We start from the raw sequence: 9,694 nt of genomic DNA on the forward strand, positions 1-9,694 counted from the left end.
ATTCTGGTGCAATGCAAATCTGATTGTAGCCCGAATAGCCATCCAGAAGACAATAATACTCATGACCAGCTAACCTGTCAAACATCTGATCAATGAATGGAAAAGGGAAGTGATCCTTCCTCGTGGCTTTATTCAACTTCTTGTAGTCCATGCATACCCTCCATCCTGTGACTGTTCGAGTAGGGATGAGCTCGTTTTTCTCATTTGCTACCACAGTAATACCTCCTTTCTTAGGTATACATTACACGGGGCTCACCCAAGAACTGTTAGAAATAGGATATATGATTCCTGCATCTAGCCATTTTAGAATTTCTTTCTTCACCACTTCTTTCATTATAGGATTAAGCCTTCGCAGTTGCTCAAAAGTCGGCTTGCTACCTTTCTCTAGCAGAATTTTATGCATACAGTACGAAGGGTTGATCCCTTTTATATTTGCTATAGTCCACCGGATAGCTGATTTGAATTCTCTCATAATACTCAAGAGCTTGTCCTCATCACTACCTGAAAGGTCAGATGCAATAATAACAGGCAAAGTAGATGCTTCACCTAAAAAAGCATACCTCAAGTATTCAGGCAATATTTTAAGCTCCAAAGTAGGTGCTTCCTCAGTAGATGAGCTTGTCCACCTTTACTAGCACGTCCTCCACAATGCCTCGTGGATATGTAATCGAACGATCAGCCAATTGTAGAGACATGTAGGCGGACTTCGGATCAGGCAAATTCAGCTTTTTGAAGATAGACAACGGCATCAGATTGATGCTTGCTCCCAAATCGCAAAGGCACTTGTCAAATGACAACTTGCCAATGGTGTAAGAAATGGTGAAGCTACCTGGATCCTGAAGCTTTGGAGGTAACTTTTGTTGCAGAACGACACTGCACTCTTCCGTTAGAGCAACGGTATCAAGATCATCCAGTTTCACCTTCCTCGAAAGAATACCTTTCATGAATTGCGCATAACTAGGCATTTGCTCAAGAGCCTCAACGAAAGGTATGTTAATGTGAAGTTTCTTGAACACCTCCAGAAACTTACCAAATTGCTTGTCCATCTTTTGTTTTTGCAATTGCTTAAGAAAATATGGTGGAGGATAGAGTTGTTTCTCCCCTATATTACCCTCAGGCAGAGTGTGTTCAACAGTAGACTTCCTTGGTTCCCCCTCTTTCTCCTTTTGCTTTTCTTCTTCATCTACAACTTCAACTTCTACATCTTTTGCTTTTTCAGCATCAGCAACATTTCCAGACCTTAAGGTGACAGCTTTGACTTGCTCTTTAGCTTCCTTCCTGCCTGGCACTTCAGTCGCGCTGGGAAGTATGCCAGGTTGACAATTGAACAAGGAATTGGCTATTTGTCCAATTTTATTTTCCAAGGTCTTGATAGAAACAACCTGACTTTTGCACAACAGCTTTAACTCCTCGAAATCAGTACTAGAAGGTGGAGCAACACCTCCTTATTGAGAATATGTTTGCCTTTGAGCAAATTGTTGAGGTTGCTGGAATCCAGGTGGATTAAACTGTTTATTTGCAGCTTGCTGATATGGTTGCTGAACAGCATTCTGATTATTGCTCCAGCCGAAATTGGGATGATTTCTGTTATTAGGATGATAAGTAGCGGGCACAGGCTGCTGCGGTCTCTGAAAATTATTCACATACTGAACAGATTCATTAACAAGAGAACACTGATCCGTAGCATGAGAGCCTGCATAAAGCTCACAGACACTAGCTATTTGATTTACGCCATAGTTGGTTAAAGAATCGACCTTCATAGATAGCGCCTGGAGCTGTGCTGCAATAGCTGTAGCTGCATCGACTTCCAGAATACCTGCTACTTTCCCAGGCATCATCCTTTGAGTTGGGTTTTGATACTCGTTTGCAGCCATAGTTTCAATGAGATTTTAGGCCTTGGTATAGCTTTTGGCCCACAAGGCGCCTCCAGAAGCTGCATCGAGCATGTGTCGAGATTGGACCCCCAAACCATTGTAGAAACTAGTGATCACCATCCAGTCAGGCATACCATGATGTGGACACTTCTCAACATCTCCCTGTAGCGCTCCCAAGCTTCACACATAGATTCTCCTGGTTGCTGCGCAAACGGAGTAAGAGAACTCCTCATAGCTGCAGTTTTGGCCATTGGATAGAACTTTACCAGAAACTTTTGCGCAAGATCTTACCAAGTAGTGATGGACCCAGATGGTAAAGAATGTAACCAGTCCTTAGCTTTGTCCCTCAGAGAGAATGGGAAAAACCTCAGCTTGATAGCCTCATCAGTGACACCATTATATTTGAAAGTACTACAGATCTCGACAAAATTCCTGATATGCATGTTGGGATCTTCAGTCGCAGCCCCTCCGAAAGAAATAGAATTCTGCACCATCTGAATAGTGTCGGCTTGATTTCAAAATTATTGGCCTCAATAGCCGGATGAATGATGCTTGACTGAATATCATCAATTTTAGGCCGAGAAAAGTCCATAAGAGCTGGATCAGCTTGAGTTAGACGATCACCCATTATTTCAGGTTCTTCCTTTTCACTCTCTTTATCCGAATCTTCAAAAATTATCTTCTCCGGAGAGTCAAGAGCTTTATCTATTTCCTCAGCTTTATCCAGATTTCCCTTGCGAGTGTAAGAACGTGTTTGCATTAACGCTCGCTAGAGTAGCTGAAACAAAACTGAAAGCAGTAAGTAACAAGTCTTAATCAATGAATCCTAATGACCACTGATGGCAAGTACATAAACTAAACAAATTAACACCGAGTCCCCGACAGCGGCGCCAAAAACTTGTTAGGCACAAAGCATGCGCTAACTAAATCACGCAAGTATACGCGTTCGCAAGTAATATAGAATAATTTCTAGTTCGTTTCTACAAAGACTCTGATTAATTATATATAATTAATACTTACTCACCAATGTATGATTATTCTTCAATGCCAAGACAATAACAATTAAGATTGGTTAACTAATATTAACTACGAGAATTAAACACTTGAATTAACAATATTAACACACGTGAGATCCTAACTTTATTACTACTTCATTCAATAGTTATTGTCCTTAACCTTAGCATGTAATGGTGATGATATTTAATCGAACAACACGAAACTGATAAATGCCAACTTTCATTGTACGAATACCATTCTACCAAGCATCCACAATTAAGATAGAAGTTGAATAGGCATCAATTACGTTGAGACCCTATATGTCTACAGAATTTGACAGCATAACAATTTAAGCGCAAGTTATTCATGATGATTACACAGGGCAAGTAAAACGGTTAGAGTTACCCACTAATCATGCATACAATACATGAACCTATGCTAGCATGGCAAGTTATAAATCTCAAGATTCACTGTCACTTCACAAGAGATTAACAGGCTATCTTACATGTTCGCGACACATATAAGCCGAATAAGCACAACCTATACTAGATATCATACAATCACCACATACCAAGGTATTAAACAATTAACTAAAGAAATCCATAGTAAATCCGCTAGAATCCCATGATCACGATTTACCCATAATAGAACTCATCGTCACCATGGGTTCATATGAAAGCATGATAATAACACAACAATATAAGGCTAATAAAAATACTTAATAAATAATGAAGTACGTCACAAGAGTATTAAGGTTCAAAGCATTAAGAAAACTAGCATCCACAGTTACAATGAATTAAAAGAATCATAAGATAAACGTATGCTTCCTCTTCTTCGTTATTGCGTGCTAAAACGGTCTTGTCAATCTTCTTGCCCTTGCTCTTGATTTCTTGATGAAGAAAATGTCTTCCCATAAGGTTTATATAATAGCCCAAGAGAACCAGCGACAACAGAAGCCCAATCGTACTCAAATTATAAAACCCGGATTCTAAAAATCCTCCCACAGGCGGTTGCCTGCATCCTCCACGCGGCCGCCTGTAACCTTTCTGGAAAATTCCTAGTTTTGCTTCTGTTTTTTCTGATTCCTTTGCTCATCACCCCTAGACTGATTCCGAGCACTTCCTTAAGCTTTATTTAATGAAAACCACCTATCTACGCAAGTTATACCCTGAAATGAAAAAACACTAGAAAACACGTTAAATACACAAAATACTTAAGTCCAAGACACCAATTCAAGCCGTTATGAGATGCTCTAAGTGGTATAAAATTCCACTTATCACTATCATAACAGGAAATCAATCTTCTTTCATGAAGTTGACCGCTTCCCGAGATGCTTCTCATGTCACTTAAGTTGACAACTTCAGAGATGCTTCTCTTGTCTTTCTTACAACCTGCGTAATCTATATCTATATAGCCAAACATGTTAAGCACTATATCTTTAGGGTACTATACTCTAAAAGTTGGTAGTACCGTAAGATATCTAAAATCTTGTTAATAGCTATAAGATTGAATTCTCTAGGATCCACTTCGAACCTTGCACTTTGGCATCTTGAGAACATTACATGTTGTCTATTAGCATTTGAGTAAAAGAGTGAGCTTGTCATACCTCTCTAGCTTGTAATAATTATCTGAGTTGCACCGATCAAGCTTTAGTAGTTTCTGTTGGTAAGTAGTCTTGGCATGTTTAGGATCTTTTAAATTTTGCATCTTCAAAAGATCCTTAACTTACTTGTATTGCCATCATTCTTTTGGTTTACTTGATATTCTAAAAGAAATATTCTTTTGGAATGCTTGTAGTAATTCCAAATAGAATTTCAATCTTTCCAACACGCTCCTCTATACCTACTCTGCAATTACTTAGCAAATAATCTTGCACAAGTTTTTGTTAGTAGCCTGACATATAACATTAACATTATATCATAACACATATAACTCAATATGTTTGTGCCTGGTGATAAAGAGAGTTATTAATATGATGATTCTACTATTTCATATTTAACTACAACTTCAGTTACAGTGTCATACCATGTCGTTGACAATTTCTTGAGTAGTATACTAGTTCTTACCAACCTGAAGTGAGATTGTGAAGAAGAGATATACATAGTCCAATAGATCTGCAACTGCAAAGTCCATGAACTGTGGTGCATTAACTTCCTCTTTTGACTCACCAACCAGGAGTGCACTTGTACACATTTACCAGAGTCCAATTTGAGGTAGAATGTGCATCAGGTGCCTGATATGTCGTAATATCCTCAAGTCTCGTCATTGGTGCTTTCTGTAAGATACTGCTTCCAGATAATAAACTAGCATCCAGTTTGGCCTTGTCCTTCGTAACAATTCCATTGTCATCCAGTTTGACTTTTGTTTATCCTTGTATCAATTAAAATATAGTTATTTGGTTTGGATACCAGATTCCTTACAATCTGCTTGCTGACTGATTGAGTTCATCTTGCTTTATAATCATCCAATCAATCCGGATCTATCAGAGCTTCTGTAACTTTCTCAGTTTCATCTTCAGATAGAAAACTAGAGAGATAATGATTCACACTCAGTAGCCCTGCTAATCATTACTCCACCATCTGGATCACTTAAGAACTAAACTTTGGGAATAATATTGACATCAAACCCTTTATCTTAGCAGATATGTTCTTTAGTGTCCTTTGATTTTCAATGTGGTGTTATGTTGACTCGTTAATCCTTCTTTTGCTCCCCCTAAGCTATTGTTGGGATTTCATGAAAATCCATACCCTTGCTGACTGGCTTCATTGAAATAATGAGTTTTGTTATACACTGCCCTTTCATTGCTTGGATATGAATCATTAATACCATTAATTTCTCCTGTAACAGTTTGGAGCATGGAGTTGTTGAACTGTGCATTTAGACTTTCAATCATCTTCTGTTGATCAACCACAAATGCCTTGTAGGTTGTAGACTCCACTGAGTAGCAATGGAAAATATCCTATCTAGTCTTAGCTGCAAATTCCAAGATCCTCAAACAACTGTAAACATTTAATTTTTTGCTTCTGTAGAACATTCTCTCCAAACACTTTCAGTTTATCCAGTGTTTGCTTCTTTTGCCCATTAACTCATTAGTGGTCTTCATGTATACATCCTGAACAAGGCTTGATCTTACTTGTAGCAAACTGTATTGACTGCTCCAGCCTTTTGGTATTTAGAAAGTCTTGATTAGCTTGATATTTCCCTTGTAGCTTTAATCAAGTTCTGGTTCTTTCTTTGTACTACTCCATTCTGACACGGAGCTCCCAGTGCTGAATATGTCTCAGAATATTCTAGATGTTACATATATTAATCAGAACTGCTTCTTGAATTCAGTCCTATTATCTGTTCACAAGATCATTTTTTTTTACAGTTGCTTCCAGCTTGATCTTCTGATATGATCAATCACCACCTGTGATTTCCTGTCTTGAGAATGCACGAACAGCAACTTTATTTAATAAGAGTAGTCAACCATCATCACTAAGGTATATCTTTACTTTGATGTGATGTTGTCTTTGACTTCTCTTCCTGATATGCCTCACATTTAACATCTTCTGAATTCCAGATGAGGCCGTCCTCTCACTAAACCCTGTTTATAAAAGAGTTCCTTGTGTTGATGTTCAAGGATGCGAGTATCTAATGCCATAGCTAAACTTTTGTCAGATGAAGCTTTATAGCAGAAACTATTGACTTCACCTTTCCTGAGATTCCAGTCTAGCCATAAGCATATACTTTTCTTACTCTAAGAAGAGCAAGATTCTCAACCTTCCTGCTTGAGATGAGACACTAATCCTTCATTGAATTGACATTTTGTCCTTTGATGCAGAACTATCTGATAAGAGGATTTGTGCCTTGATTCTTCAGTAAGAAAAATGCTTCAATCATTATCAATGACTCCAATAATTAGTTATTATCAGTGATAAGAATTGTTGAGTCCATGATGGCATCCCTTTTCTACATAGCTTGTCCCGTAATGAGAACCTTTGCTATCATCTCCAAAGATTATTGACGGAATAGCTTTTGTTGATCATATTTGATTATGAGTCTCTTTCTTTGATCACATGTCTTGAGTATAAATTACCAAAAATCTATATGAATCAATTAACCTGTTATGTCCTGCACTCACAAATGGATTAACAGTTCTTGGTACGCAACTTATCAGTTTGGGTCTAGATGGATTAGAGATTTTACTATAAACAAAGATAACAACAGCTGCAACCTTATCATGCTAATTCTTATATTTGACTAACCATTTTCTCCATTTCCATACCCTGGACAAATTTGTCTTTAGGCTAAGGGAAAAATGGTTCCAACCTTACATAAGGAGGACTAGCAGTCTTTGCCCTATTGTAATCCTAAATGTTAGGTCACACACACATTGTAGAGGGGGTGAATACAGTGTATAGTACACTCAAATCGAACTTTAAGAACTTAAGTAACAGAAAACAAACTTTATTGAAACAATAAACTCTGTTACAGTATGGAACTGTTACCTCTCAGTGATGAACAAATATCACGAGAGCTGCAAGGGTTACAATGAATAATCTTTTCTAATAATGATAACACATCTAGTATAAACCCTATGTCTGTGTTTATATACTACACAGTTACAAGATAATCGCTAATTGATATGGAATATAATTCTGCTTCCTAAAATATATCAATCGGATATCTTTTCTTCCAAGTATTCCATTCTTCATGGAATTCCTTCTTCATGCATATCTCTTCTTATGTTTATCTCGATCTTCTTTCCTTTAATCAGCTACTGTCCTTATCTGATTGTCCTTCAGCACTTAAGTTCTGATATCTATCTTCTGATGATTATCTCCTGATAATATAAGTACTGATATCCTTAAGTCCTGACTTCCAGTATAAGTACTGATCAACAGTTAAGTACTGATTTATCCTGTTCACGTAAGATCTGAAAGCTAAACATAAAACATATTAGCCATGACATTATCAAATATATCTAACAATCTCCCCCAACTTGTAAATTAACAAAATATACAAGTTTAACAAATATTTGATGATGTCAAAAACATTAAGTACAAATGCATGAGAAATAGACTAGATAACTACAACTTACAGTCCTTAAAGTTTTTACCAATTTCAGCTTCTGATAACAACTTCAATCTGTATAAATATCAGAATTTAAGCAGTTGTAGATCTTCGACTTGGCTTCTTCATTTTCTGATCTCTCTGATGTCAGGAGTTGTTCTGAGATAGTTCTTCAACAAACATTTCTCAGCATATCTTAATTCATCAATCATTCTCCTTTTAACAGCTTTAAGCTCTGCAGTATCTTCACCAGTTTGAAAGATTGCAGCTCTGAGATCATTAATCTTTGCTTTTCTCAACCCCTGATCTAGTCTTATGACATAAGCTTTGTCAGACTCAAGATTGAATTCAAGTCCCTTAATACCAAGATACGTTCTGATCTGTGCAGTATTAGGCTTCATATCAACAATATCACCATTGTGATCTCTGTACTTTGGAACATATATGCTGTCAGACTTAACAGAATAAAGCCTTTTCTGTCTCTGAATCTGTTCTTTTAAGTAGTTTGCAACAGTCTCTGTTATTCTGTCATCCACTTCAAGTAAGAAAAGTACATGCTCCAATTCTTCAAAATACTTCAAAGGAATGGCATTTTGTCTTATATGATAAACCCTACCATCTGTCATGAAATACAACATGATGTATTCTTTCAAGTAGGTATGGTAAACCATCTGTACAGATTCCAGTTGATTCAATCTCTCATGAGTTGCTCCAATACCTGGTTCACTCAAGGAAGTTGGATCATTGGTAGTGTCGTGTACTCTTCTTTCATCAGCACTTCCCAATCCAGTTTTATCTCTAGCTTCCTTTCCAGTAACTACTCTTGCTTCAAAACCACTTGCAGTAGTCTTCAAAGATTGAGTCTATTTTGCTTTAGTCAATCCTGGTAGGAGTGTCTTTGATCTATTTTCTGATATCAAGTTAACTTGAGCTCTGTCAGAGGTTACTTGCTTCTTCTGAATATCAGAACTTACAATTTCTTGACTCTGAACAACTTGATCCATGTCAGAGGTTGTTTTAAGAACTTTTCTTGAAGTCAGAGAAAGATCTTCTTTTTCATCAGCAATTTCTTCTTCCTCAGGAGGTACATAAGCCTTGATAGGTTCACCAACCTTTTCTTTACCCTTGGATCTTGGATCTATCCGTGGTTGTGATCTAGCCAATGTTGCTTCAGTATGTGTCCTTTCTTTGATCACAATGCCTTTAAGTTTTGGAAGTGACTTTTTACCAGAAGCTTCAGATTTAGATATGACTTTCTCTGATTTAAGTCTGACTTCTTCTTCCTTTAAACTTTCCAAGTCCATTCCTGGATTTTCTTGAAGAAATAACTGTCTTGACATTTCCTCATCAAGATCTAGAAGTTCATCAGAACTTATCCTTTTACCAGCAACAGAACTTATTCTTTTCCCAGTATTAGAACTTGTTCTGTGACTAGCTTGTCTTGATGTAAACCTTCTACCTTGACTATCCACTACCCATTCCAGAGTTTCCTTGGTCATCTTTTCCATCATCCTTTCCTTGCAGTGTCTTGTTGGTTTTACATTTGGACTTAATTACCTTCTCCCCCTTTTTGGCATCAGCAGGTAGTAGAAGAGAGATAAGTAGTTCCACTGAGGTCTGGATTTCAGTAAGTTGCGATTGCTGAGAAGAATGTGATGGAAAGACTGATGTGAAGTGGTTGCTTATATAGGCAAGAGAATGCCAAGAGACGCAAAGATATTTAATGCTGACAGGTAGAATTAATTCTACCTCGTCTCCCTAGACTTTGA

General features: G+C 37.4%; 1 pseudogene; it reads left to right on the forward strand.

Annotated features, from left to right (window-relative positions):
* Nucleotides 1-2,004: 2,004 nt before the first annotated feature.
* LOC141681711 (small nucleolar RNA R71) lies at nucleotides 2,005-2,118 on the forward strand (annotated as a pseudogene).
* Nucleotides 2,119-9,694: the final 7,576 nt, after the last annotated feature.

Source organism: Apium graveolens, chromosome 8, assembly GCF_009905375.1.
Source record: "Apium graveolens cultivar Ventura chromosome 8, ASM990537v1, whole genome shotgun sequence".
Classification (NCBI taxonomy): domain Eukaryota; kingdom Viridiplantae; phylum Streptophyta; class Magnoliopsida; order Apiales; family Apiaceae; genus Apium; species Apium graveolens.